At 40.3% G+C, this 24,850-nt stretch overlaps 1 long non-coding RNA gene across 1 annotated transcript in view; it reads left to right on the top strand.

Annotated features, from left to right (window-relative positions):
• The first annotated feature begins 3,675 nt into the window (after positions 1–3,675).
• The window catches only part of LOC106148655, an 86,823-nt gene continuing 65,648 nt past the window's right edge, over positions 3,676–24,850 (top strand). Inside the window, exon 1 of the long non-coding RNA XR_001234304.1 lies at positions 3,676–4,285. This is a non-coding gene — a long non-coding RNA (uncharacterized LOC106148655). The remainder of the gene's footprint in view (positions 4,286–24,850) is intronic.

The raw sequence follows: 24,850 nt of genomic DNA, 5'->3' as shown, positions 1-24,850 counted from the left end.
TATATATACATGGCAGAGTGATAGTGTTTATTATTATTAGGTAGGAGAAATGGGATTTAAACTTGGATCTCAGTCAGTCTTTAGCTTTGGTAGAGCCCCAAAGTGCACTGAGAAGTTGTGGGAAAAGGGCAAGTAGACTCACAAAAGCAAAGGATTACTATTGGATATAAGGCTACCTTCGTAATCTCATCACCCCTGCGCTTTGAGTGCCTGATGTATACTAAGCGTAGTGGTGGGCCCTGTGGGAAACTGACAGTGAACTATCATATGCTCTCTGTCTTTAAATAGCTCTTACAGTGGTGCACACCTATGGCATGTGTGCCTCAGTGGGCATGCAGAGCCTTATCTGTTGGCATGTGAGGCAAGTATATGAATTATTTTCTCTAAACTAAAGCCTCAGAATTCAGGCTTCATGGTAAGGTTGGCGCTTAGAGATAAATAAGTGGGTTTTAGGTTGTAGTTTGGGCTCTCGGTCTCGAGAATGTGTGCCATTACTGCGGTAGAACATGATATTTTAACCTCTCACAACCACTCCATAGAGTCCCAGGTTATTACAGCAGGATTGAGGTAGGTACCATTCTTCTCCAGGGCTGAGGATGGTCAGTCCGCTGCCACCTGCTGCCACCTCAGACCATCTATATGCTTCCCTTTCCAGATGTGTGGATGCAGCTACAGAAAACCTGGAAAGCCTTCCTCTGACATAACTCCAGCTGTCTTGACTTGAAGTGCTGACTTTGTTCTTTAGCCTACCCTGGGTCTCATTAGAAAGAACTAATGTAGCCTTCCCAAGACTGGATCCACGTAAGACTTGACTTTTGGATTTTTTGACTGCAGAAGAACTCAAACATTGATAAGGAGGCATGTATGGGCCAGGAGCGCTTGGTTTTCTGGAACTGGCAGATGGGAGCATGTGACTACTTGTTATTCTAGTCACTGAGTACTTTGTTGAAAGTACTCTTGGACGAATTACATTTAATTTTGCCCAGTAGTATGCAGTAGTATTGTTTGTGGAATACTCTAGAGTCCTGAGCTTATATTTACTACATGATTTAACTGTGAGTTTTACTTTTTTGGGTTGTACTCCATGCATTAAGGTAAATCACAAAGCGCATTATACCTTACTTTTTAGGGTTTTTTCATAGCCACTGCCACAGAGGACTCTGCATCTGACAGAGGTGGGAGATTTTTCCAGGACGCTAGGCAAGTCATTGCTTTGCTAATGTTAGAAACATGGTATTTGCTAACATGGATATGTCTGAAAAAATTCTTATCCAGCAGCTTATTTTGCTTCTCCTGTTGCCCTTGGCAAGGCATTGTTAGCTTCTTCTTTGCTCCTGGTCTCAGGAAAGGTTATGTGTTGTTTTAATAACATGTGTATATAATGGCCATTAGTGCTAACGGGATATATTCTTTCAGCAGGACATAATCACCAAGAGCATGCAAATAAGCACATTTGCTCTTCCTCAACACTTGCTGAAGGCGCCGTTCTTGAGCAACATATGGTCTCTAAGTCACCTCCTCACTCTGTTCCGAAAATTTTCCTTATGTGTCTTACTCATCAATTTTTTCTCCTCTATTTAAGAGATGAATTAAACCAGTAGAAATTGGGATGACAACCCTTTTTAGATCGAAAAGAACTTCTTTTCTTTGCTGCCAAAATCCACGATAGCATTTTTATTTTTCATTTATTTTATTTCTTTTTACATCACCAATTAGCACCTCAAAATGATTTTTGCATCTGTTATTCATGGGGTGTGAATTACAAAAATTCTAGCTTCAAAGCTTCTTTTGCTCTATTTTGCAAAAAACCCTATTATTTTATCAAATGATTGCACAGGCTTAAGAGGTAATAGTTTAAGATGCAATGTGAACAGCATTTGTCCAAAATAATTTTAGAAAGTGGCTGCTAAATGTCTGATGAAAGCTAATGTGATCAATACCGAGAGAAGAAACCAATTTTGAAAGAATACCTACTGTGTGCTGGGCCTTGTATTTCTCTTGAATCATTTAATTTATTTATTTATTTTTTTCTAAGCAAGGCAACTAATTTGACTACTTGTCTGGGTTTATTTATTTATTCGGGAAGTCATTCTCTCACCAGAAACATAATTATGGACCAGAAGTTTATGTTAGGCCTTGTGCTTGGCAGTAAGGAGACAGAACATCATACATGTGATATGTCTGGTCCTTGTCCTACGGGGTATATCATGAGGTTGTGAAGACAGATACAATGTGATTAAACAAAAAATCAACAAAAAAGTAAATGGTTAGTAAACAATGTAAGAGACAATAAACAGAATACTTGATACAATATCATTGGGAGTTCAGTGTGCAAGAACCTCAATTGATTTTGGATGCCACAGGAAAGGTAGGGGCAGAAGCTTTGATTCAAACCCTAGTTAATTTGGCCCCAAAGCTGCCCCCCCCCAGATGTACTGAATTTCATCATGATTATGATTTGCTAAGATTTCTTGAGTCCGTACAATGTGTGGGTCCTATTAAATTTTGTGTGCTTTCTCTCTCAAAAAATTCATGGCTGGACCCTGGAAATCACATTATAATAGAGATTTATTTTGAAAACATCACATGTTTTTCAGGTCAAAAAAGTGATAAGTGCTTATTGTGGCAATTTGAAAAACTAAAACAAAGACAGAAAAATGTAAATACAGGAATAAAAATAACAGTTTCACTACCTAGAAAGGGCAGTGTTTTGGTTTCTTGGAATATTTTTTCAATGTCTAATAGCAAAAATGATTGAACCTTTATAGAATTCATTATGTGCCAGTATAATTCTATATACATTGTGTGTATTAGATAATATAATCATCGTAGTACCCTTAGATGGGAGCACTACTCTTATCTCAATTTTATGGAGGAGGGAAATGATGGAAAGAGCGGCGAAGTCATATTTCCAATACCAAAGCATCAAGCCTACTCAGGCATTTCTGGTCTGCTTGTCATCCCACATGCTTTGCTATCTCATCTATATATAAAAAAATTGCATCTATTGTTTTATACACCTGGGATCATGCTTTACATACAATTTTATTCTTTTTTTTTTTTTTTTTCTGTACCGGGAATTGAACTCACAACCTTGCACTTGCCAGGCAGGTGCTGTGCCGCTGAGCTAAATCCCCGACCCCATTATTTCTTTTTCTTTCTTTTTTCTTTTTTTTTACGTACAATTTTAGATCCTGCTTTTTAACATGACATTATTTTGTGGGCATTTTTTCAAGTTTTCACATGTTCTTCAAATACTTCTAGTGGCTACATAGTTATAGCCATGATTACCTCCCATGGATGCATACTTAGGTTGTTTTTTGTTATTACAAAAAATGATGCCATGAATGTCTTGTGCAGCAAAATTTTGATCTGGTTTTTGACTACTTCCTCAGGACAGATTCCTGGAAGAGGATGACTTGGTCAGAATTTTTGGCAGTTCTTCAAATTCTTGGAGTGGAAAAAAGGAAGACAGAAAAGTGTTCATATGTGGAATGTGGACTTAAATGACAACATTTAGGAAAGTCCGAGAGATTCATGTGGGTTAAGAAAAAAAAAATCAGAGGAGAGTTTCTTGTCCGGGTGGAGTGGAAGAGGGGCAGGCACTCGATGGTGAGGAGCAGGGGCCTGTCAGGGGGGTGAGGGTGGGAGGGGCCTCTCAGACTCGGACACCCCTCCTTCCAGAAGTTAATTGACTTGACCAGGAGGCTGATGCAAGAATGCTTCTCTGAGTAGGGCTGAGGGAACAAAAATTTGGAAGACTGAGAAGGATGTGAGCCTTTCAGGGAGGGGGACACACAGTATGTGAAGAGTACAAGGGCCTTCGGTTGAGAGAGGGAGGACCTGAGAGATGCACTCAGAAGAGGTGGGCGGGGGCTGGGCCCTAAGCAGGCCTGGGGCCTCCTGCTAAGGAAGACGGAGGTCTTAGAGCAGCAGTGGAGGACGGCTGGAGTTTGGCCTTGAGGAGAGATGCGGTCGTACCTGCACTGCCAGCCGACCAATGCGGTGTCAAGCATTAGACGGGGTGTGTGGGGGTGAAGGCAGAAGACTCACGGGATAGCACGTTTCGGGGACTGGGAGGAGTCATCTCCCCAACGTGGTCCTGCAGTCCGGTTCCCAGGCACTTTGCCCGCAGCAGGGTCTGTGGCCCTGCGCCATCCCTCATGCCTCTCCAAGAGGGGCACCGACTGAACGTACACAAGACCCTGACATGGGAGTGAAAACGCCGCAGAGACAAAGGCACAAACCGTTCCTCTGTGTTGCTGAGAGTTAACATCCACCAGAGGTAGGTGCGTGTGTCGGAGCAGAAAATAATGAGTCCACGGACGTCTACAGTTAGCATCACGGGGCGCAGTGCAGGGAGCACTGCTGAGGGCCCCGTCCTTTGTCAGAGCTCGCTGTTCCCTTCCGAGCAGACAGGTCACTACGTGCGTCTCTCCGGGCAATAATTTTGCGGATGGTTGAAGATTTCGATCAACCAATCAAGCTCTTATGGAAGCTACTTTTCTTGATTGTGCCCCCAGTCTTTAGCTTGCCGAGAGCTTTTCCTCAGTGTGGTTCCACGGCCTCAATCTTTCACTTAATTTCTCTCTCACCACTTGCATCCGCTTTGTGCTGATATGTTCGTAGGTCTGCACAGAGCCCAGCATGATCTTCTAGCATGGACCTCCACAGCCCTGGAAACCCCTCTCCGCCCTGGAAACCCCTTTCCGCACTGGAAACCCCTTTGCGTCCTTCCCTCTACCCCGAGTGTCCCTTGGAAGAGCAGAGGGCCTTGGGAGCAGGAGGAACAGGGAACAAGGGGAGTTGAGATGGGCACTGTAGGACGTAGCAGATTCCGATGGCCGGGTGGCTGCGCTCAGGACCAGCCTGCGATTTGCAGAATGAAGCAGTGTGAATCAGTGCTCAAATGTGGGAGCCATATCCCTGCTTCAAGATATACTGATGAATATTTTGAATTTTAATGGATACATAGCTATTTCAGGGTGATTTATTCCGTGGAAATTATTACTCCTCTTTAAAATAAATTTTCTTGCATAACAAATAAAGGACTCAAACATGTTGGGTAAATTAGCTCAGATGTTGTGTGGAAAGTGCAGATGTGTGCCTGAAGACTCGGGGACACTGGTATTGTGCAATCAATTTTGGAATCAGAGCCATGGGTAAAATCCAAACTCTGTCCATTGTTTTTTTTTGTTTGTTTGTTTTTTCTCCGGTACCGGGAACTGAACTCAGGACCTTGCGCTTGCCAGGCAGGCGCTTTTGCCGCTGAGCTAAATCCCCAGCCCCTCTGCCCATTGTTAAATGTGTGCCCATGGGAAAATTGCTTCCTAGTTCTTGGCCTCAGATTTCTCACTTGTAAAATGGGGAGGTAAAAGCTACCTTTTGATATTGTTGAGGGATTTAAAGATTCATTTGCCCATTCACTTCTTTCAGTCATGAAAGAGTCATTGTGTGTCTGCTAGTGCCATTTACTCTCCTAGGTATGGAGGACACAATGGCAAATCAAATAGTATCTGCCTGATAGATTGCCATTCTAACTAGGTGACAGGGATGATAAACACATAGACAGGGATACAAAAAACCATCAAACACTAAGAAAGAGCAGAGTAAGAGATATTGTTAGTGGGCCTGAGCCCCAGGGAGAGAAGGAAAGAAAGGTGCTAGTTGTGTGCCAGGGAAAGAGGGTCTGGCAGGGGAGTGAAGGGACCTTAGATTTTGTGAACTGTAACAGGAAGTAGGATAGTCAACATGTGGTACCTGTTAAAAATGATATATTCAGTTGATATTTGAACAGCTATATTCCTAGTGGCTGCCATGAGCTGAACACAATATTAGGCTCCCAGATTTTAGGGATATCAAAATAAACTGCAGAGAGGAACTCAAATTCCTGTTAGGGGAACCATAGTCGAATCAGTATCAAATATTCATTGACTGCTTTTCTATGTCAAGCATAGTTGTGATAGGTTTAATGAAGTAGTCCAGGTAGTCTGTATAACATAAAAATATAGAAAAAATCAGTATCATCCTCATTTTATAGATGAGAAAGGTGTGGCACACACAGAGTTACTACACTGCCTGTACTGCCTCTCAACTTTCAAAGCAAAGTGAATTAAATGTGCTTCTCCTGAGCTTCCAAGTTCAGAGAGCAGCACAAACATTACCCTGAAGACGGACATCACTCGAGCGCAGGTGCTCCAACTCTGATGAGGGGAGCATTGCCTCTCTTCACTGGACTACAGTCTCCCCATCACCAACATGGGGTCAGCAAGGGTGTGTGTTCTGCAGGCTGGTCATGAGGATTAAAGGAGAAAGTGCTTTTGCATGGAGCCAGCCACGTGGAAAATACCTCTTACATCTGAGTGAGTGTCCCACAAGGGTCTGGGGGTCTGGGCCTTAAGGCATGAAGAAGACTAACAGGAAAAGAAGTTTAATTTTAGGTCACTGGAGAACATCCCAGGAAAGTAATGGAATGTTGGAAGTTTATGATGTGACTGACACCTAACTTGTGGTGGATGAGGATATAGCAGACATTTCTTTTTACTTTTGACCCCAACAAGAACTTGACAGCTATCATAAGGACAGTGTGTTAACCTGCTGAGGCTGCTACAGAGAGATGCTTAATCCATGGAAATCTCCTCTCACACTCTGGAGGGTGCAAGTCCAAGATCAAGGTGTCGGCATGGTTGGCTTCTCCTGAGGCCTTTCTCCTGGACTTGCAGATGGTCATTTCCCACTGTGTCCTCAAAGCCATTCCTCAGCGGCGCGTTTGTTCTCTTTGTGCTAAGCTATTCGTTGTCTGTGGATAGTTCTCTTAGGTTCAGGTGACCTCATTTCACCTTACTTTCCTCTTTTAGGGACCAATGAAATGGATTTTGTGGGAATATAATTCAGGCCATATGAAACAGTGAGGCTTTGATTCTTTCAACAGAATAGGTTTCTATGGTCTAACCTGGGCAACAGCAGGAGAGGGAGACCGCAAGCTTCCTGGTCGCGAACTCAGGGTCACTTCCTGGAAGATCAAGAACGGAGGAGGAGGTCAGGGAAGAGACATTGTAGAATTTGCAGGGCTCAAAGCCTGATTTCTTCAGCTTGGAGCCAAATACAAACACACACACACACACACACACACACACACACACACACACACACACAAAACAAGGAAAATCCAATTTGTCTCACTCTGGCCTCTTTCTCTTTTCCCAGGGATGAGTCTACTTATAGCTCCTTAGTTTTCCCATCTGTTAAGTGGGAAAAATAAAACTGGGATCTCATGGCTCCGCACGGGACACAGTCAGATGCCACTTTAGCACTGAGACTTGTGCAAACGCAGACTGGTTTCCTCCTTCCCGCTGATAAAGAACTGTCTCCCTTCCAGAAGACAGAAGCGACAAACTTGCATTTTCTAAGTATCAGAAATCCACGGTTTGGGTCTGAGCTATTCATTCACTTATGATCTGAGATTATTCCAAAAAGACTTTGCAGCTTAGCCTAATTGGGTAATTGGGATGTTTCCAGATGAAATTCGAGTTGTATTTTTAAAAAACCACTTTGAAGAACTGGTTGCCATGGTGCCGCTCTGCTGACAGAGCCCTCACTTGCTCCGCCTAAGCAGGGATAATGGGCTTCTGTTTATCTAAGGTTCAGGTTACCCACCTGAACGTCCTTCTGGGAGGAGGCAGGGTGTGAACCCAAGGAATCGTGAAGTCTTCTCTGAGTTTTCCTGGGTGGGGAGGATGTGTCTCACCTAATAAGGAGATTTGTCATTGTGGGTCGGGAGGGCTTTGGCCTCCCAGAGCTCAGCTGGCCCCAAGGGACTTCCCAGGCCACTTCCCCGTGGGGCAGCTGGGAGCAGAGGAAGAATGCACTGTGCATTTGCACATATAAGCAGGGTGGCTGCTCCAGGATGAGGAGGAATCCACTCACAGTTAGGGCGAATGGGTGTCTGGAAGGCTGAACTGCCTTTATTTAAAGACATACCATGGTCTTAAAAGTTAATATTAATGTTTTCATAGTATCACTGTTTTAAATTTGAGAAGGCCTTTGTTCTGAGTCAAGTTTTCAACCCAGTGGACGTGATTCTTACTCATCAGCCTTGAACTTCTTGGACCCGAGTGTTTATTATAAGAATGTGAAACATCTTCCCCAGATGCAGAATTTTGGCTTCATTAAAAGTTTTTCTAGTTCCTCTTCAGTCATGTCAATATTTACCTTGGACAATGCGTTGCATCCTTTTGTTTATAATTCCAGAATTCTCCAAGACAAACTGATTATTAGTGACTTTCTGGCCTGAGTTACAATTTAAACATACCTTAGGTTGACATTTTAAGAGTATGAATCGGCCAAACTATTTCCTCTCCTCATAGATTCATAATTTGTAGGAATCGTTTCATGCCCCATATTCTTTCTTCTCTCTGTTGTCTTTCAAGCACGTCTTTATTCTTAGCACACCAGCACTTTCTTCCTTTTCTTTTAAAGTCCCAAGGTCCCTCTCTCCTGCCAAGGATGCTTTGAACACAACAAGTTGTACCTACATTCTTTGAATGCATCCATTGTTTTCCTAGAGAGCACACTCTTCCACACTGCCTGCTCCCTCATACTGAATTTCTGATCACTGGCGCAGAGCACACAGGAAACCTGTCCTCACGGCCTAAAGATGGTAGTTTAGCCTTTCCCATCAAGGATAGTAGGGCTTGGTGGTAACAGAATAAGAAAGCTCAAGCATATTATCCGGTGAGGCCCTTAATCATACAGTCCTATGTATCTCAGTTCCTTATGTGGACATTTTAGCTGCAGAACACTTTAAATTTACTAAGTATTTCACACACACTCTTACATTTGATTCTTACAACAGCTTTGTGAGGGAGACCCAGAGGATTCGAGTGACCTGTTTAAGATCATAAAGTGAGTTGAATAAGAAAGTCTTTGCTCTTGAGCTCTTTATATTAATAAACTATTTGGACTTACACAAGTATTTCAGTTCCTCTAAAATACTGTACTTTTCTTGATTTTGAGAATCATTTTTGCTCTTTCCTTTGCTTGAACTACCCAACTTCCCCCTTGGGACTAGCAAAACTCTTGCTCATTTCTTAAATCTTAGCTTCAATTTCACTTTTTCTAGAAGCACTAACCTGCCCCCACCACCAAGTCCAGGCAGAAGTTTCCTCTTTTCCTGTGCTCCATCACACCCTTAAAATTACATTAACAAGTTTACCAGAATGTCCATTACATTTAACAAACAGTAGTTATGTTATTCTCCATCCAGTCTCTTCTCGTACTGCATCTGTTTTGCTCACCAGGGTATCCTCAGTATGTAGCTCTAGAGAGATTCTGAATGAGTAATTGTGGAGTAAAAGAACAATGCCCATTGCACTCTCTGCTTGATGGAGTAATTCTGGAGAGAACATCAAGCATGGTGCAAGCATTTGGGGCATTTCCAGCTCCAATCTACAGAATATCAGATGAATGTTGGTAGCTAATGTGACTATTTATTATTTGTTGGCAAAACATCCCTTTTCCTTTACTTTGCTATCACTTTTCTTTTGAAAAACTCTCATCACTTTTGATCGGAGTTTTGGGGGCTTTGCCCATGCTGATTAAGCAGGAGTAGGTGTAATAAGCATATTAAGTAGTCCTAGTAGCCAGTGATAACACTGTAGAGGGTACACAACCCAGAACGAAATGCTGAGGGCAGTGGACCTTTTTATTTATCCTTTTGAATATTTCGAGCAACAGAAACAAGACTGAATCTACAGGTCCTTTGGGAACTTGTAGATAATTCATCCAAGTCAATACAGAGCAACTTCAGCCAAGAGATAGTGGTAGAATGCAGACATAATGTAGACAACATTTGAGTACTCACTTTCAGCAGTATCTGAAGAATGCCCCTCCTTGAATTTCCAAAGTTAGGGTATCCAATAGATTCCCATTTTGGATACCACTAGTTTGAGTTATATTTGTTAATCACCAATAGCTGATAAAGTATTACTAATTCAGTAGGAAACAAAATGCTGTGCCATTTTAATTACTGATATTAATGTTGTTTGTTCCTTTGTGGCTTTGCCTTATGCTTGAACTTCTTCATATGTCTTTGAATCTATGTAATTTGTCCTATCTATTTTATCATAGATGGAATAAGCAAACATGTGTTTGACTTTTTTCCAAGTTCAATGCCACATAACAGGCTTGCTGGTTAGGTACTGGTTCATATTTGAGCTGAATACATGCTTGAGATTTTTCTTCTGGGAATGCTGATGATTTCACAGAGATTTGCTGTCCACACTCCCACACCTACCTATTACTCCCCTGGGGAAAGCTGTCAGAGGACAAATACTCTGGGAAGCCGGAGGACGGCCTATGATTTCTGAGTGGTGCAGATGAAGCTCTTGAGTGCATGAAGTCAGAGTGTCAAAACTCAATCTGACTGAGCCTTAAGATCAGTGAGCTTTGGGCAGACAAAATCTTCAAATTCTCCAACTTTCCGGTACATCAAAAGAAATCACAAGCTATTTATCCTCATGGTTGGTAGACCTTGGTCTTGAAATGCTATGAGACTCCATGCATAGATCTTTCTGTCCTTTGGGCTGAAAGATGGAAACTTTTCATTCCTAGAAGCTCTCCATGAAGTGTTGCTGAACCTTCTTACGGTGATGTTTGCAATAATGAATAAACCCATCAATTACCTTGTACACACGATTCAAGAAAGGCACATTAGTTGTTAAAGCAGAGAGGCAGGAGGTTCAGTAACAGTGATTTAGTCCTTTCCTTTCGCCAACATGTATTCCTAGAAATAAGCCTTGAGTGCATCACTGTATGTGGGACAACATGTGCAAACAATGTTATATTTGGGATTTATTTCTGAACAAAGCCATAGCTTCCAAATATTAGAGATGATCTTTGTCACAAAATCCAAGATACAGCTTGCAAAATCCTAAGATAATGAGATTACTGTTTAATTGATTACTACTTAATTACAAAAATGTAAATTGACAAGTTTAAAATGGAAAGTGTTTTATTCTTATTGTATAAATGCTTTAATTATATATGAAGTATTTATAGGTCACAAGTAAATATATTTGCCTATTATAATTTAAACAAATGAGCCATGTGGTGGTTATAAAAAATATTCTTATTTCAGAATTAAATTGATTTTGCATGACTTAGAATTTTGAAGATTTTTTTAGGAGAATGTTTTGGATGGTTTGGATCTCTTTAAAACAGTGAACTCACTTTCTCTTTTCCATTTCCCTACAGTAAACATATTTATGTGAAAAATGCAAAACCAACTCGCTAGAAAATATTTGCTTATGATGCTTGTGATGACAGTGATGACAGTGGTGTTGTATTCTCTGAATCTGGTCAAGGCCTGGAGAAGTGAAGTGACCAGCAAACTATCTTCTCTATATAGGAAAAATTTGATCAGCAGAGGAACAAAAATTATCCATGATGTGAAACTCATTTTTACTGTGCACTGTATTTATAATTCAGAGGTAAAATCTACTTACCTCCCTCACGGGACTGAAGTAGGCAAAGGTTAGTGCTCACTTCCGCAAGGGACATTAGGCAAGGTTACGTGGTCTTCTCTTCTTATTGTGAATGTCCTTTTCTCTGCTCATTTGTCCTGTGCTGTCCTAATAATAAGATTTGGATTTCAGTGGGTGGGAGGAGAACACGCAGAAGTCCTGAATGGAGACATGGGATCCAGAGCACCTTATCAGGAAGCCTTACCTGAGGCCTTAGAACACAAGCACAGCTAACCATGAGGTAGCATCTGTCTTCTTTTGTCAGAATTTCTATTGCATATGACTTTCTAAGAAATTGCTTATAGATCTAGGTTCTGGGATCTCTAGGACAGTATTTTCACTCATCCGTATTTTATATTAATTTCTACCAGGGCCAAAAAAACAGTTTTCTGCCTAGCTCTGAGTAAATTGAAAAGTCAATTAAACAGCATCCTCCAAGCACTACACTTCACTGATGTTTAACTGTGCACATTCTTGAAAGGCCAAACTAGATAAAACTGACATTTTGAGAGTTCTATTTTGCACTGAAATAGAAATTGAAATAGGAAAGTATTTTTTCCCGCTTGTTTTGATAGCATTTTATTGATAGGAAGTTTGGGGACGCACGGGGTGCAAGTATCAAGTTTTTGGTTTATTTTCAGTGAATATTTTCACCATAATGTTCTACATTTGTTGAACAAATGGTGTTCAACAAAACTATACATTTGCTTGGGAATTTCACTGCTGCTTTCTTTCTTCCTTCTCCTGATTATCTTGGGCTATTTAAGAGCTGCAACCACTGGGATCAGTGTTGACTTTTTCATTGCAGGATTTTTCTTAACTTTATCCCAGAATTAATGAGCACAACAAACAGCTGTGCTGATAGACCCATTCTGCCTGGTGACACACTCTTGCCAGCGCAGTTGGCAGATGGTCTGTCTTGCAGGGGGTTGCAGAGGAGTGGGGAAAACATCATTAGGAGAATGGTCCTGCTTATTTGAAGCCAGTTTCCTCTACTTTTCTCCTGGTGTTGAGCATTTTGTTTCACAATCTTTTCTCACCACTCTAGTTAGGTGGGCAGTCTCTCTGCCATTCCATATTTCCAGTTGGTTGTACTTTTTCAGTTCCAACATTTTTATCACAGATGCTGAAAACTTTGCCCAAAAGCCTCTTGAGTGAGTATCTACTGGTGCTTTTCCATAAAAGCTTGATTCAAGCTCCTGATAAAATTAATACCAGACAGCAGCAAAGTGAATGAAAGGAAACAAGACACGCTAACTGAGTGACAGAGGTAATCTCATCACTGTAGTGTTACACAAACTGACGTTAAACTGAATGCAGCGCTGGCGTGTGCTCTTAGGTGTGTGCAGTGCTGATTTATCTTTGTTTTTTGTTACCATGCCTTGAATGTTACCATGCTACTTCTTGCATATCTTATTTTTCTCCTGGAACATATTGCCTTATATTCCAGGTCTTATAGTGTGAGAAACCTGTGGACAACAGGTTTGCCTGTGTCTGGAAATCCAGGTATTTTTTTAAAAGTTTAAAAATGTTACGTAGGAAACAAAAAGAAGTTTCCATTTATTTCTAAGGAAAAAATAGTTTCTTCCCCTAAAGGCCTATTGGAGAGGTAGTGACCCTAGAGACAAGGATGGGCATGTCACTGAAGCTCAGAATTTTATCCTTGAGTTGCTTGGAGTACACGTTTAGAGTTCTTTCATGGGTTTTAATTATCAACCACTCTCCCTAAAGCTGTAGCTCTATTAGCTATCCCCAAGACAGACTTTCTTATGTTGGAGTTGTTTTTGGTCCTCTCCAGACGGAAAGTGATGACTTCAGTAAAAGGCTCCAAGATACAACAGCCACAACCCTTGTCACCTTTGCCATTCCAGAGATGTTCTTGGAATCCTGACACTACATGGAAACTTACAGAAAGCACGTAAGTACAGGCAGGGAAGCAAAACTTATAGGTGATTGTCAGGGATTCCTTATGCCTCATGGATACTTGGAGTATGTGATATGAAAGGTCCCTTCCAGTTCCAATATTGTGAAGGAATGTAGGACTCCCCTTTTTATACAACTTTACATTCATGTGGGAGATATCCTCTGGTTTGAGTTACTCCCATGGCAGGGAATCAGTACTCTAGCAAAGCCAGTTATTTGGAGTTTCTGTAATTATGTGAATTATTCTCCTCAAGCAAAAGAATTGTCTGTTCCACTCTTCAAAGCTCCTACATCTCCCTCCACAGGGCACATCTCCAGTGCTGTCCAGTCCTCTCTTTCTTTCTTTTGCCAGGCATTTCTATGGTGCTTACTACTTTGTACACCTGTCATCATCTTGATTACTCTTTAGGCAAAGCTATAAGTAATCAGGGTCTGTGTCGAAACACATCATGAAGAACTGATAGTGTTCAAGTGAACAGAAGCATAATGCTCAGGTTGAGGCCGGTATGGTACATTAGATGGACTAAGCAGCGCAGAGCAGGCAGAGGCTAAAGAAGGCACTTCTGGAGGCTACTCATAGTCTCCTTTTTATAGACTGCCTATAAATACCAAAGTGATCTAGGTTTATGGCAATGCCTAAGAGTTGATACTTCTGCTCTGATACTCAAAGAACCACATAAATCCAAATTTCTAAAATCCAAATCATGATGTCTAATCTGATGCCGTATTTAGCTCCCCTTTTGCCTTTGCTGTTTCTGAGATTCAGTCCCAAGGTTTCCATGCATCTCTAATGAATTCTTTTCCTCCGCTGTCTTCTTCCAAGAGATTATCTTTTCTCCTTTATAGGATAGCCTGCTCTTCCTATTCTAGCCCTTTCCCCAATTCCAATATAGCCTTCAGCTGATACAGGCAAATGAAAAGGATTGAGTATTTCTATAATAGCTTAAATACCAGTCCTTAGGAGGTAATACCGAAGAGAGGGATGCCGCCACATGCCGGTCCCTTTGGCAATGCTAATCTGCATGCTGCTAAAACATACGCCTAAATGGGAAAAAAATGCAAGTGTTAAGCAGAAAATGGACAATGAAGTTATCCATCTCCTTAAAGGGCCTAATGTTGAAAGGGCCGGGAGAGGAACACATTCTCAAACTAAGTCATCATCTACAAATTGCTGAACAAAAGTTCCTCGGGCCATAGCTGCACCCAGAGGACTGGGATAGAAGTTCTGATTGAGAACTTTGATTTCCACAGGTTATTCGAATCTTAAATGAAATTTGCAAATGTCCCTGACATCAAAGGCTGTTCCTTTTGACTAATCAATTGAATGTGTTGTGCTTGTCCTCCCCTGAGCCCTCCATGACTGGGAACATATGTCACATTCTCCCTTTGCCAATAATTTGGAGGCTCATGACAATGAAACATCTTTCTAATAAGTAAAAAAAAAAAAAAAGACAGTCTTGGGGAATGTTAATATAACAGAGACTGGCGATGAGTTTTTCCTCCCTGAAAAAGTGTACAAAATGTGACTGATCCATATCTGAATATCATCTGCATAATTTGAAAATAACACATTGAAAAGATAGGGCCAACCTCACTATCCTCACATTGACATCTGGAACAGTTGCCAGGGCCTCTTGGAGTTGATTTTGTTCTGTTCTGTAGGGTCGATTTGAAACCCAGGCAGAAAATGAAAGTGAGCAAATTTACCTCTGGCATTCAAAGAAATGCTTTTGGTCAAAGTGAGTATTTCTGACCATGACTCATTTTCAAAAGAAGCATTGAATTCGCTTTGTCATCTTTGCCTGGATTGGGCTCAATCGGCCCTTTTATGATTTTTAAAATATCCTATATAGCTGGGATGGCATTTATTAGGCTTCAGCTATTCAATATTGCATTTCAATGTATAAAAGTCACTATTCAATTGAATATTGAGTTTTCTAAGGAAGTAAACCTACAGAAAAGAAATTTGCAAGAATCTAAAATAAATGAGTTTGAGGAAGATCAAACTGCGCTTTTGACTGTTTCAAAGATCAAAAGATCTCTCCTTTATAGAAATCAGGAGCGGTTGAATAGCCTCTTTCCTCTACTGTAAAGCTGCATTTTTTCACTATCATTGATAGCTTGGGACTGCACCATAATGGTATAAAAAGCCTTGGGGGAGACAGAAGATGGTTTCATTCTCCAAAAGCACCCAGGATTTTTGTGCCTGAAATAACAGGATTTTAATTTAATTTAATGTGTAGTCCAGTAGAGTGAGCAAATGAAAAGAATCTGTCTTGAACTGCTTCAGGAGTTGTGGTGGCTTTGCAAGGTATGCAAGGATCTCCTGATAACTGTTTTAAGGGTTTCCCTGTTTGTTTCCACCTGTACGAAAGAGAGGTTAGATTACATATGAGAATATTATTTGGGGGTTCACACTAACCTAGGTTCCACAGAGCCTTAGGAAATTGCCTTATCTTCCTAGATTCCACTTGCTTCATGTGTAATATGGGAATAATATGATTCACCTCACTGGCTTAAGATCCTTCCAACTCGGGGCCTTTGCTCATATTGTTCCTTTGACTGGGTAAGAAATTAGGCAACCTGAAATAGTCACCGTGTATTAGAGGAAAACAAAACCAAAATGTTAGTTGATTAAATGAAATGTATAAAATCTAGCACATAGTTAGCAATTAAGACATGGCAATTCTTCCTCTTCCCTGTACTGTGAATTACTGGAAGTTGGGACAATCCTTGTCTCTCCACCACAAGGGTCTGAGTGGAGGCTTCATGGAGTAGCTGACCTGAGTGTGCAAACTGACACTGTCAGTCATAACTCTCCCTCCGATTCCCTTCTTCCCCTGCCTGCTTCTCTGTCTTCTTTTCAAGAGTGCGTGATTGACACTCAGGGAAATGGTGAGAGGGTTGTGCAACCCTTCAGCTTTATACTGAAACTTGTCTTGTTTTCTGGAAAAAGCCCAGAAGAGAGCACTATGGGTTTCATAGTGAGCCCCACAGGAGAGGTTTGTAGTGCGAGGTGAGACACCCTACCCTGGTCACAGGGTTAGGTGGACTAGGGGAGTTGTCGATATCAGCCCTGTGCACCTTACAAATTAAGGGAGTTCTCTCAAGCTTTTAAACATCACTACTGGCATTACTGTCATCATCAACCACAAATATCTCTTAAAGTCTCCCTGTCTAGAAAAAGAAAAATCCCCACCAACAGCACAGACCATTCATGGTTGGATAGTCACCATTAGACTTGTTCTGTTTTGGCTAAGGTAAGTACTCATAAGACATTTTGGAACAACCAGTATGGAAATCAGAAAGGAGATGTCTCAAAGAACTGAAATTAGAAATTGCATATGACCCAGCGATTCCCCAATAGGTATCTTCTCCAAAGAGTTTAAGTCATCATGCAATAGTGATATGTGTCTATCAATATTCATAGCATATAATTTGTAATAGCTAAATCCTGGAAGTAAACTGTAAATGGAACAACAGACCAACAGATGACTGGATTAAAAAACTGTGGTATCTCTATGTAACAGAATATTACTCAACTATAAAGAATGACAAATTTGAGACATTTGTAGGATAATAGGTGCACTTGGAAAATATAATGCTGAGTGTAATAAATCAGACACACAAGCTTAAATATCATATGGTATCCCTCATTTGAGTGAGGCAAAGCACAAAGAAAGAGAGTAATACAGGTTGGATAGAAAGGGGAAAGGCTGTAAATCTCTTGCAATAGGGAAGTGGTCCAAGGGAACAAGGGTGAGAGGTGAAGAGGAGGGGAAGGAGAAATAAGTAGAATAAAGATATGCCATATGCAGGAACCTATTATTCTCAATAAATGTAAATATTGTATGACATATTATGAGCTACGATTAGTAATATCAATGAGAATGAAAAATGGAACAGGAGAATTGCAGGAGGGAGGGAGGGAGAGGAGAAAGTGATAAAAAAACAAGCTGTAGTATGTACATGTAATCACTCCCCAAGATAATTGTAAGCTGCATGGACTACAAACATGTACTAATAAAATAAAAAAAATACTAGTAAGAAAATACTGAACAGAATACGATACCTACATATTCAAGAACTGATAAGAAACTTACTAAGCCTTGGAATATATACACTATTAAAACTTACAGTAGTAAAGAAATTATTAGTTATTAGTTACTTATTGTGCATTAGTTATCAGCTTACCTTATCTGAGAACATGGAGGCTCAAGAATTAAAGCATTTGTTTGCCTGTGTAGGAAGGAAGTATTTCTGTCTGAGGTGAATTACAGGTAACAAAATTCAGTCTAGCCATTTTTAGCAGAAATGAATTTCACACAATGAATAAGGAGCTTACAGAAGTCAGTACAAAGGCTGGAGGAGTAGATCGTAGGAAGAACTTCCAGGAATCACACATTAGAATATCACCTCTATCCTAGTCCACTGAGACAACTAATGTCTGTGTTTTGATCAAGATGTTGATGAGGTCATCTCTCCAGCTGTCTACCCTTGGACTTCACCATGCCTATCCCAACCTAAACCAGTGAAACAGAGTTGCTTCACTTACCTGCAGGTTGCCATAATGCTAAGATCTGGCCCCTGGGACCTGTGTTATAGCTCACACCCTTTTCACATTGACTGTGTGGCAGGAGTAGGACACAGGCTCTTCCTCAGTGTCTGCTTTTGCCTTCCTCCTCTCATGGAATTAGGTCTGCTTAGCTGAAGGTGTGTTTCACATAGGACCTAAGCTGCAGGGGATCATGGGAAATGAGACTTTTAACTTCTTAGCTTTTTGGACACCAAACATTAACTATAAGGGGTGTGGAAAGGACCAGAATGGAACAGTATGTCGATTCTACTCAATGTGATGGGGGAGACAGAAAAACATTTTTTGAGGAAAAGATAAATACAGAGGGGCTGAAAATATCCTTGGTTGATCTCTCAACTTTGCCTAGAGCTGGTTATTAATACGAGGCATTTTAGGAATGCCACATCAGAGAGACGTTGTTTTCTTTGAATAGGTAGTTTTGAGATCTGCATATAGATTTGCCTAAATACATATCTTCTGTCTCCTATGCCCTGACTTTTATGGTGGGAGTGTCTGAGCTCACTCCTTAGCAGAGGAAGACAGGCCACGTTACTCTTACAACCTCACTGTACTCACAAGTGAGTGGTCTTTCTCTACGTTAGTGTCCATTTGACTAAAAAAATACTTGTGATGGATGACTGGAAAGAGAAGGTTCTGCTACTCCCCAGAAATGCATGGCACTTATCTACCACGTAAATGGCCATTTCTCCAATGAATTTATCCAAATGAGGGCTTGAATTTGATAGATTCTGATGGCTTCTGGAATCCCCTCTGGGTTTTGGAAGTAAGAAGTCAGCAATACTATCCTACCATCATCTCTTTAACATTCAATCCAACAAAACACCTTAAGCTTTAATAAACACTTCCTCCTTTAATAGTCTTGACTCCAAGCTAATAAGGCAACTAGCAAATCAAGTGAAGGTAAATTCTCATTAACAATTTATTTAACTTTGTTGAAGAGAGCAATTCCAACTTCTGCTAATTGAGTTTGTAACAAAAACATGGATCCGTTTTACTGCCACCCTCAGGACCTTAATCAAACTCTGGGAAAGGGAAAAGTAACTCATTAGCAGACTAAGGTAAAAACCCAGAATGGAATGGAAGGTACCAGAACACTGTTGAATTTCAGGAACTCCAATAGAATGATAAAACAGAGGTGGAGACTGGCATTTTGCAGTGTTTTGAATTTTATTTGTCAGTGGAAGAGTCCTTTTGACATGAAGCTAAGCCAGGACACATGTAAGACTTTCAAAATTCTGCCTTTGGTATGTAGGTGATGCCTGCAATTTCTCCTCCTTTATTTAAGATCTCTCTGTGGAATGCAGAAGAGACAGCTGGGCAGACCTGTAAGAAGACTTGTTTTTTCAGCTGATCCAAAGCCTTTTCCTATGGCTCTGGGAGGTGGTTATAATCTAGGAGTTTTATAACAAAGGGCTGAGAGACACTGCCTAAAGTGACAGCCCATGGGCAGAGGACATGCGGCGTGTCTGTGATCAGGCAGTGATTGAATTTGAAAAGATTTAATAATTCTTGAAATTCTCTTATTTTTTCTTCAGACTTTCCTGTGGAAGCCTGGTTAAATGCGTATTATTTCATCTTAAGTGATTTTACAGGTCGTTTATTTTGGATTTATGAGCATCAACACGTTTTAAACAGTATTAGCAAGCTGTACTGCTGAATGTTAGCTCTCTAAATCATTTACTCTACATCAGATAGGTAGATATCTTTCAAATATTGTATTAGTTTTTCTCATGCATTCATTTTAGCAAGAGATATTTAAAAGTACCTACTATGGGCCAAGCATCGTGCCGTGTCCTAAAAACACTCCAATGAACAACAAACCTGGTTCTTGCTCCCTCTGCACTGTAGAAAATTTTTAAAAAACACACTTGATGACATCTATATTATTGTGAAATTATGAGGAGTGAATCTTAATTTGAATTAATCTTCCTTTAGCATTCAGTATGCCACCGTGAATCCGGTCTACATGGGATGCAGGAGGATGATGTGGTACCCTTGAAGGTAGAAAAAAAGGTGCGTGAGGGAACAATCTTCATTTTTTCCCTTATCACCATCTTCCAAGGTACCTATCCCTCAGAATTTGTCCAGTTGTGCCAAGTCGGTAGCTCCAGAAGAGAAAATGTCCCTTGTGTTGGTGAAAATATTTACTTACATTGGCTATTTTGAGAGGCACATTTGAACCCCTACAACTGTCAGTAAGCCTTTCTGTTCATCTGCCTCCCATGCACAGGGTTGCGGTCCAAGTTGCTGCAACCGGTTGGAGCTGGTAAAGGGAGTGTGATTAAGTGAATCACTTGAATCACAATGGAAAAGATAATCAGAACGTCCAACACAGATAACTGGAACTACTCATTAAACCAGGGGCATGAGGCAAATGAATGCAAAACAGTGAGTCATAATGTCAGGAACCAGTGATTACTTCCTTTGTCAGGAACAGCAGTTCAGAATGGAGGATCTGGAGAATTTGTGGGTGAGATAGGCTTCTGTACTTCTGTGAAATTTCAAAGTGTTACAAGTGGTGTCAAAAGAAGAGCATCTTTTAGGGTACCACACCCAGATACTCCCAGAGGCGGTCAGTTATGCAGGAGCATCTTTCCCCATTCAAGAACTTATTCATTTAACCCATAGCTTTGGGAAACCTGAATCAATAATGTAGAAGAAGAGCCAGAGATGCCATCTTTTTTGGGAGAAAATTGTAGCAACCCCAAGCAAGGGAGATTTCAGTAGTGTAGATGAAGCTTAGGACTTTACAATATCCTTACAAAGTCCTTTCCCACTGTTTTAGTTACTTTTCTCATTGCTGAGACAAAATACTTGACACCCAACGTTCAAGGAGGAATGGTTCATCATAGTTCACAGTTTGGAGAAGTTTCAGGCCATAGTTGGCTGGCTTTAAGGCAGTGTTGCAAGGGTGAGGAGCATCTCAGAGGAGAAACAGTTCATGGCAGGCAGAAGGCAGCAAAGCATTAAGTAGCAAGTGAGCACAGCAGCCTTCTTTCTATCCCTTATATTTTATCCAGGCTACCTGTCCTTAGGACTGGTAGCACTCACACTCAGGCTGGGGAACTCTTAATCCTAGCATCCCACCATGAACCAATCCCAGTATCACATCCTTAATCACTGTATCACACACTCTAGATCCAGCCACGTCTGAAAAGCCCCACCTATGGCAGCATAAGGCTTTGGGGGAATACCTAGACAAAGGCCGTAACACCCACCCTTGTCTTTCACCTCTCTATGGTACTTGTCGATGGTCCCAAAATGCAGACAGATAGAGCATGGTTCTCCTTACCTGACCCCTGAAACCATAGACAGCAAGTCAAGTTCAAGGTCATGTAACTAGTTTGGTACAGTAAGATTTAGAGCTTAAATCCAAACGTCCTCTCTCTAGCTGCCATCCCTTTTCTATCACAATGTGCTACTATTCAAGTGGCACACAAATACAGATAGATTATGAAACAGCCTCAAAAAACCATTGACCTGATGACGCGTAAGTGTAAGATTATAGCTTGTGATGCCTTTGCAGTTCTTGGCAGTTTTCCTTGGTCTTCTCCTTTCTGTATTTCTGGTACTAATAGGGTACTGATGGACACATAACTTTGAGTATCAGCAGTACTTGCTTTCCCTGACACAGACCCATCTAATGATGAGCTTAGTCCAAGGGTAATTAAAATGGTGGAGGACCAGGAAACATGTTATACAGCAAGTTTTTACTCATGCTTATTTCATTGCTGAACTATCTTCCAGAAATAAGTCAGAAAGTTTTAGCATTGTACTTGCTTGCTTTAGTTAAGCAATATGAGGGCCATGAGTCTAATTCACCATTCCCATTTCTAATTAGAACATTTTACACTTCAAGCTTTTTGACAAGAAAAAAGAAAATACAAGAAATACCGTGTGGAAGGCAGCTCTGAGAAGACATGATCCATGCATGATTGCTTCAGAGCAACAAGGGTTAAAAAAGGCAACAACAGAAAACCTGCTCATTTTTGCTTGTTAAAAAAAAAAACTCAAACTATCTCCAAATGTAGTTTAATCCATTTTCAGACTCTATACATTATGCATCAAGATTTTATACAAAAGGAATTTGAGAAGAACGTTTGCGTGAAACCACTTCAGTGGATTAAATTTGCAGTTCAGCACATTAGACTCAAAAAATGTACAAGACATTTTGAGAGACCTGTCTCCTGCTTTTATATGCATGGTTCCTACTTTAGGTAAATACCTTTGTAAAAATGAGTGGATTCCAGCAGCTGTCTTTAAGAAAAAAATTAAGAAAGGATTTGGTCTACCTTTCACTTAGTTTAACAATAACTGCAAATGTTTGAAGACCATAAAGCTTAGTTAATGTAAGTAGTTCTGTGGATCCTAATGTTTTTCTGAGCAAAGTTGCCTTGTCCAAGGCATAAAAGCTGATGTGAAAAGACGCTCCTAAAGATGCTCACATAGGTAGCTTGGTAATAGCTGTGAATTCCACCAAGTACAGCACATTGTTAGTAGGGTACAACGACCAGACAGAGAGCTCAGCACCACTCATCTAGATGTCTTCACCCAGTGGATGCCAAACAATCTGGGTATGGAGGGCTAGTGGCATTTTTACTTTCTGCTGTTTAAATAATGGTTCGTTGGGATTCTGGACAGATAGTGTCTATTTCTTCTTACCCCAGAGACCAGGCACCACTGAAGGAGCGCATTTTTGGCAATTCTGTGGAGTCATGAGTAGCAGAAGAGCAATCCATTTCTGGGCTCTTAAAAATGGGAGGCCTTTTTTTTTTTTTTTAAAAAAAGAGAGGTTTTAAATTGACAGGCAGAGTTTGATCCCTAGACATTATCACTGCTGTAGACTATGGGCTAAGCCCCCAAATCTAAAAAGCATCTGAAACTTTCTATAATAACATCTATTTTTTTTTTTTTTGAGAATTGAGACAGTTCCTAATGGTGTGGCTGGTTGCCTGGGCTACAGCATTGTGTTGACAGCTGTGGCCCTTTCCTGGCAACTGAAGATTTGGACAGTGACCAATGAGAGGGCTGCATTCCTCTTTGAACTTTCCATTAAGCTGGTGACTCACTTTGAAACCCACATTTTATGAAATATGTTAATTCAATGCAATGTACTTGTTGAGGTGTCTACATTCAAATTGAATTCCATTAACTTTATAGTGTGATTAAATGCCCGAATCATGAAATGTAGTATTGAATTTATGTGCCTTCCGAAAGTGCTTTTGAAGACTGGCAGCTTCAGCATGTATATTTGATCCCTGAGATTAGGAGAATAAACCTAAAAAGATATCACTCTCAACTACAACAAAAATTTGAGAATCCAACCTTTGTGAGTTCAGGGGGTTAGTCACTCTTTCATGCAGAGTGGAATTGTTATTTGACATGCATATTTGTTGGTTCAGAACATTTGATTTTTGTTGAAGGATTTTAGGTGGAAGGATTTAATGGTCTACTGTGATAGTTTTTCAAATGTTAAAATACCTAAGCATTAACTTGGGTGCTTGTTAAAAATGTCATTTTCCAGTTATTTCTACCTTCTGATTCTGACAGAATGGCACTATGGACCTCACAGGGAGAAACCGTAGTACACTCACTTTGCCTTTAGAGAAGAGATGCTCCTCATTCATGGCCTGCCTCACAGGTATTATAAGTGAGTGAAGACCTGGAACTAGAACTCTTGATGTTTTTCCTTAGGCATGGTTTCACCACCTACTTAGTTCATGCTTATCCAGATGGATATTCATGACATGGAAATCATGGGTGGTGTGAAAGTCGCATATGCCATGTTGGAAAAGAAGAACATGGAGTGGCAAAAAGAGTGAGTGGTATATTGTAATTTACCGAAAGTGAGATCTGACATCTCATTTGAAAATTTAAAGCACTCTCTAACAGAGAGAGGTTGAATGGGAGATGCAAGATATTTTCCATATTGAGGTAAACTTTAGGCAGTTTCTAACAGAAGTGTGCAAACTATTTTATTTCTATCTTTCTCTGTGGATATTTTGGCTTTAATTACACCAAAATTTAAATATCTATGTATTTAAATTCAAGAATTAATGAAGTTAAAAACTTTTTATCATTGCTGATAATTTGCATTTGTTCTTTAATTTATGAATTTTTGTTCATATTCCTTGTAATTTTTCTGTTGTTAGTATTTTTGTATTGTTTTAAAAGATCTATCTACATGCTAAAGTTATTAATTTCATTTTTTCTAAATTTTATTTTATTTTTGATTTTTGAAGTAGAGTCTTGCTATGTAGTTCAGGCTGACCTTGAATTCATGCCAGTTCTCCTGCCTCAGTCTCCTGTGTGCTGGGATTACACATGTGCCACTATACACAGCTGTGGTTTTCTTTTGTTTATGGTAATTTTCTTTTACATGATGAGGTTCAAAATTTTTCCTATGGAAAAATTAAAATTTCCTTTTGCTTGTTCTTTGTGATGACATTTCAATATTTTTATTTGTTCAAGTTTTCTATCATAAGATCAGGAGAATAATCCCTCATACTGTCTCATAGCTATTTGTGGTTTCAGATATATTCTGTAAAATGTAAATACAAAATATAAATATAGAACTTATAAACATTTTTCCATGAATAATTGACCCAGTTTTATTTCATATAGATTCCTTTTTCATTGGTTCAAATGGCGCTACCACTTCTAGTATACTTAGATGTAGTGCTAAATATATATATTGAAATAGGATCTTGCTATGTGGTTCAGGCTGACCTTGAACTCACTGTATGGCCCAGAGTCTGGCCTTGCACTCGTGTTTATCCTCCTGCCTCAGCCTCCTAAGTGCTGAAAT

Source organism: Chinchilla lanigera, unplaced genomic scaffold, assembly GCF_000276665.1.
Source record: "Chinchilla lanigera isolate Chin_1 unplaced genomic scaffold, ChiLan1.0 scaffold00024, whole genome shotgun sequence".
Taxonomy (NCBI): domain Eukaryota; kingdom Metazoa; phylum Chordata; class Mammalia; order Rodentia; family Chinchillidae; genus Chinchilla; species Chinchilla lanigera.
Note: the sequence above shows the minus strand (reverse complement) of the source record. Positions and strands in the feature narration are given on the sequence as shown.